This window comes from Populus nigra, chromosome 2 (assembly GCF_951802175.1).
Source record: "Populus nigra chromosome 2, ddPopNigr1.1, whole genome shotgun sequence".
NCBI lineage: Eukaryota > Viridiplantae > Streptophyta > Magnoliopsida > Malpighiales > Salicaceae > Populus > Populus nigra.
Window position 1 is genome coordinate 4,104,368 of NC_084853.1, and position 6,576 is coordinate 4,110,943.

Consider the following 6,576-nt stretch of genomic DNA (forward strand, 5'->3'; position numbering starts at 1 on the left):
AGATATGGAGCAAAATTGACAGGGTCTTGGTGAATCCTTACTGGTCGGGTCTTCAACGATCAGTGCATGTGCATTTCAGCACCCCTGGTGCATTCTCAGATCACTCTCCCATAGCAGTCAGCATTGGCCCTCTACATCAGAGACATCGTGCTAGCTTCAAGTTCTTTAACATGTGGGTTGAGCATCAAGACTATAAGTCTCTTATATTGCAAAACTGGCATGTAGCAGCGGTACACGGCTCTCCCATGTATGTTTTATGCAGGCGGCTCAAACTTCTGAAAGCTCCCCTGAAGCAGCTCAACAAATTACACTTTAGACACATTTCGGAGCGAGTACGCCGAGCTGAGGCTGACCTGGAGCAGCATCAAGCTCTTTTGCATAATGACAAGGACAATGAACATTTGTTGGCTCAGGATAAAAAGCTTCGCTTGGACCTTGTCAACCTCAAATCAGCGGAAAAAATGTTTTACAGCCAGAAATTAAAATGCAACTTTTTCAAGGACTGCGATAGAGGGACCAGTTTTTTCCATGCCTTGATGAGTCACAAGCACAAGAAGAACTTCATTCCTGCCATTCGCGGCAATAATGGATCACTCACGACCTCCATGGCTGAGGTAGGGGATGTCTTCGTCAGCTATTACCAGCAGCTCCTGGGTTCTTCACGCACCACACTTCCTCTGGATGAGACTATTGTCTGCTGTGGACCTCGTCTTGATACCGCCTCTCAAGCTTCTTTGTTAGCTGCTGTCTCACATGATGATATCAAAAAAGCCCTTTTCAGCATTGGTGATCACAAATCCCCGGGGCCTGACGGGTATTCATCTTTCTTTTTCAAGAAATCTTGGGATGTGGTTGGGCAGGATCTTTGTGTTGCCGTGCAAGATTTTTTCCAAACAGGGCAGCTTCTAAAACAGATTAACCACTCTATCATTGCACTGGTGCCGAAATCTGCTCATGTTACTACAGCTAGTGATTTCAGGCCCATTTCTTGCTGTAACGTCGTTTACAAAATCATTTCAAAAATCCTAGCTGACAGATTGGGACATGCTCTTGATGGCATCATCAGCCCCATGCAAAATGCTTTCCTAGGTGGTCGTCGAATGGCTGATAATATCAATCTTTTGCAGGAGCTTATCAGGCAATACGAAAGGAAAAGAACCTCCCCTAGATGCCTTATACAAATTGATTTTAGGAAAGCCTTTGACTCAGTTCAATGGGCATTCCTACGACATCTGCTTCTACTCCTTGGCTTCCCTGATAGATTTGTTCATTTGGTGATGACTTGCGTGGAAACAGCTTCATATTCAGTGGCTGTCAATGGGGAGCTGTTTGGGTTTTTCCCTGGAAAAAGCGGGGTGCGACAGGGGGATCCCCTGTCGCCATATTTATTCATAACCTGCATGGAATATTTCAGTAGGATGCTCAGCTTAGTATCCCAGAATCCTTCCTTTCATTTCCACCCGAAATGCAAGCCTCTTGGCATTACTCATCTATCTTTTGCTGATGATGTTATGCTGCTATGCCGAGGGGATCGGTGTTCAGTTCAAATTCTCCTCCAGCAACTGGTGCTCTTTGGGCAAACATCTGGCTTGGATATTAATATTTCCAAATCATCAATTTATTTTGGTGGTGTTGCTGTAAGTCTGAAGCAAGCCATTTTGCTAGATACGGGTTTCTCTGAAGGCTCCTTCCCTTTCAGGTATCTTGGTGTGCCTCTCAGCCCCCACAGGCTTCTTGCAAGTCAGTTTTCACCGCTTCTCCACAAGTTAGAAGCAACTATTCAAGCATGGGTGGGTAAACATCTTACATATGCTGGTAGACTGGAGCTCATTAAGTCAGTTTTATATGGTATGGTGCAATTCTGGGTTAGCATTTTTCCTATGCCGTGTGCTGTCATCAGACAAATTACTTGTCTCTGTCGAAATTTCTTGTGGACAGGAGATATAGGCCGATGTAAGTCTGCTCTTGTGGCATGGAAAACGGTTTGCCTGCCAAAGAAAGAGGGAGGACTGGGTTTGCTTAATATTCAAATCAGTAACAACAGTTTCATTGCCAAACAGCTCTGGAACATACATCAGAAGCAGGATTCCATCTGGATACGATGGATACACCACTACTATTTACATGCCAACTCCATTTGGAATATTCAGGCCCATAAAACTTCGTCTCCACTGTGGAAGTCTATTGTTCTTCTAAAGAACCAGCTTGTCCAGAGCTATGGGAGCCATCTAGTAGTTATTGATCTAATGGCTGACTGGGAGCGGAGAGAAGGTGGATTCACTTCTAATGCCTATGCTTCTCTTAGGCCCCAAAGTTCAGCAGTTCCCTGGGAGAAGATTGTTTGGGAGCAATGGTCTCTGCCCCGATGCAACTTCATATTATGGCTAGCTCTGCTTGGGAAACTCCGAACTCGAGATAGATTGAGGTTCATTTCCACTGACACTCTCTGCATCTTTTGCTCACAGGAAGCGGAGAGCCATGGTCATTTGTTTTTCGATTGCACTTGGACATCTTCTCTTTGGAACAAGATTAAAGCCTGGTTGAACATTACCAAGCGTATGGCCACTCTCAAGAGTGCAGTGAGAGGTTTGCCTTCAAGAAAGAAGAACTTCGAGGCAAGAATGCGCAGAGCCTCTCTCAGCATGATAGTATACTTGATATGGGAGGAGAGGAACAAAAGAATTTTTGAGGGCAAGAGTACCTTACCTGACCTTGTCTTTCGGAAATTTCAAATTCTTTTCTTCATGGTGCTGCATTTCCACGAGAAAAATCACCCACCCCTTAATGTTGCCGGGTGAACTCTCTTTTGGATGGGATAACAGTGTTGTGACTATAATGGCAGTGGTCGTTGTCCTGCTGTTTTGGCTTCTCTGATTCAGCATGCTGTTTGTTGAACATGGATCTTCGTGGCTCTTCCAAATAGGGGGCAAAGTGGGGGCGGCTTACAGTTCGTTTGGCAAACCTTCTTCATTTACCCATTCTCTTTGGTTCATTAAATACTGCATGGTGTTTGCATGGCATTCTACGCTGTATTTATTTTGGCTGAGGATGAGCATCTCTGATTGGCTGGTTCTTATCTTGGAAGCTTCTGATCCTGGCGGCCCACGTGTATTTATTTATTTGTTTCGTCTTGGCTGTTCCCTGCTGAGCCTCTATCAACTCTGCAAGGTTGGCTGACGACATCCACATTTCACGTTTTGCATGGGACATGCATGGTTTCCACGTCCCTGCACTGCTTAGCCTCTGTTCCTCTGTTTCTGCATGGGGATTTAATAAGTCTCCTGGCTTGGCTTCATTGGGTGATGTTCTTTTGCATGGTGTTGCAGCATCTGTAAAGTTGAATGGGTGCCCATTGGCTGTCTCTTGTGAGGATGTCAGGTTGTATTTGGCTGGTAACTTTGACGTGCATGACTATTGCATGGTTTCTCGTCCCTACTTTGATGATCCTCTGCGCCCTCGATATTTTCATTACTCTGGTTGGCACCTGGTTGAGTGCTATTGGCTTCTGTCTTCCCTGCATGGAATGGCTCTTGGCAGGCTGTCGGCTTCCCTCTGGCTGGGCGTTGCATAGTTAGCTGATGGGCTGTTTTTGTCTTCTTCTCTGTATTTGTTGCTCCGCATGGATGCTCTGCTGGCACTGTTCTTGGCTGCTGGCGTTGAGTTTATTTTCGGCTGATCTATGGTGATGTGTTCTGCATGGTTATGTTGAGGTTGTGTGGTCCCCTGTTCCTGTGCGGGAGCGCGGCTGTGAAAGGCTGAAGCTGCTCCGACGCTTGGGAAAAATGGGCTTGTGTTATTCAATGTGCAGCTGCTTTGCAAATTTTAGTGGATGTCAGCTTGTGAATTTGCATGGCTCGGCTTGGCTGTTAGTTATATGTTTTGGTCTCTCTCGCTTGCATGGGCTCTCTCTTGCTCTTCTTACTAGAAGCTGAAGCTATTCAACCCTGGTGGAAGATGGCTTGAGGAGCTACTCAGCTCAGTTTGGCTTTTGGATCTCGGTTGTTCACAGCATGCTCTCATCTGGATTGGAAGGAGTTCCGCTGTCAGTTTTTGGGTCTCCTAGCTGATGTTCATAGTATGCTAGTTTGTTTTGCCTTATGGCTTTGTTGCTTTCTCAAGGGAGCCTGTTCCCTTTGATTATAGGTTGATCCAGGGAATGAGTTCTCTTAGTTGTACAAGGGAGTCTGTTCCCTTTGCTTTCAGTTCAGCATGCTTGTCTTGCTTTTATTTTGGTCAAGGGGCTTTTGTTCCCTTTTCCTTGTATTGCTGGTCTCCAGCTTCTTTTTGATCTATACAATTCTTACATTTGATCAAAAAAAAAAAAAAAAAAAAAAAAAGAAAGAGCTCTCAGTAGTAATCAAGAAAGAGCTCTCAGTAGAGAGAAACAAGAGAGAGAAGCTCTCCTTCCCCTCACGGGAACAGTTTCCCTTGTCCATGGCGCCAGCTGAAATTTGAAATTTCGGTTACTGTAGCTTCCCCCCTCCATGCTTCTCTGCTTTAATCTTCCTTCATGGCCAAAAACAAGAGACCTTCCCGCCGACCCGCTGTCCAAAAACAACCCCTCAACTCTGTTCTTGCTCTTGCTGCCCCACCCCTTCCTCCCCCCATCCCTTCCAGCCCTCCTCTCCCTTCCCCTCCGTCTCCTCCCCCCCCTTCCACTGTGGTGGCCGGTGGGTCCAGCCCTGATAAATTCTTGATTTTTGCTGAAGAAGGGTCTGTCCCCCAACAGATCGTCTATTCTCCCTCTACTCCTGACCATGTGCTTGTTGAAGACTGCTCTGATGATGAAGATTATGCTGAAGACGAAGTGGATTATTCTGCATCTGGGAGTAGTTCCAAGTTCTTTTGCTCCCCGGTGCCTCCTACGGACAGCAATCTTGCTAATACTCCTCACAGTGTTTCGGGGGTTCCCCCTCTATGTCGTTCTGGTCAATCCAGTGGTCCAGTGGCTACCTCACCGAAGAAGGGTCCCTCTCCCGTGCCTGATTCCCAACACAGCATCCCAGACCTTGCCGTGGCAGATCATAACCCTCCAGCTGTTATCTCCGCTCCTGCAGAGGCTTCTCACTCAGGTACTTCTCATTCTCCTGCTCCTGTTGAGAAATGGCGAGATTTGTTTGCCTCCAATCGCAACTTTATCACAGGCCCTAAACTGTCCTCCTCATCTCCCTGTGATGATTTACCCTGTGACTTGTTACTGGATGATTTGGACAATAATTATGATGTATGGCAACACTGTATTGTGGGTTATGTAGCTGGCAAGTCGCCTGGTTTTAAGGCTTTGAACAATATTATCTCCAGCTCTTGGAAGTGTGATGCCTCTTTGACAATACATGCCTCTGGATGGTTAGTTTACAAATTCAAAACTGTGGATGACAAACTTGCTGTGCTTGCTAATGGACCTTATTTGATCTATGGCCGACCACTGATCCTCAAAGCCATGCCAGAGTACTTCGATTTTGGAACGGCTGAGATGTCCTGTGTCCCTGTATGGGTTAAATTCCCAAGCTTGCCTTTAAAATGCTGGTCTCCTAGATGCCTTTCTAAGATTGCTAGCAAATTAGGCACACCTATACAGAGTGACCAGCTCACCTTTACCATGTCCAGAATTTCCTATGCTAGAGTTCTTGTAGAACTGAACCTGCTTGCTGATCTCAAATCTTCTATTGTCATTAACTTACCCAATGGTTCCACTCTGCATCAACCGGTGATATATGAGACACTTCCTAGATTCTGCAAGTTGTGTAAAGTTCTTGGGCACAACACGAGCTCTTGCTCCTCTCCCCCTACCCCAGCGGTGGCAAGACCTCTGGAAAAGGAAAGTCAGCAACCTATTGCTACAAACAAGAGGCGTAATGTTTTTGCCCGTCTAGGGTCTGTCGCAGAGCTGCCTAATTTTTGCAAGCATTGTAAAGTGCAAGGCCACTCCTCTGAAGCGTGCTCTACAGGTAAGGATGAAGCCACATCAGTTGAGAAGGCCGGCTCTGCCCCACCTGCTGCTGCCTCCCACGTTGAAGTCTTCCCTGTTCTAAATCCTCCAGTGGATGCCTTTGAGGTCGCTGCCCCCACTGTTTGTGTAGCTCAGGAGATGCAACTTCGTTCCAAGACCACAGATACAGGTTCAGAGGAGTGGCAACTTGTTCGTAAAAGAAGACACAACTCAGGTAACAAGCGACAGAAGCAACCATCTTTGCCTGCTGAATGTGAACTGCCATCATCAAAGGGGAAAGCACCTGCATCCTTAGTTCCTCTTGCTGGCAACCCGGCTCCCCAACGTCCAGGTTCAGGTATGCTCTCCAGGAGCTCAATTTCAAGGAATTCTAATAGAGCTTCTGGCAGTGGTGGGGCTCCTCCCACCCTTCCTCACTTATGATTGTTCACTGTTGGAATGTGAGAGGGATTAATAGCCCTCTCAAACAACATGAGGTCGCTGGCCTCATGAAGAGTAAAAAGATTGATGTCTGTGGTCTTCTAGAGACCAAGTTGTCTATGTCAAAGGTTGCCTGCATGCACAAGCTTCGGTTGAGGACTTGGAACTTTGTTAGCAATGCTGAAGCTGCAGCTTATGCTCGTATT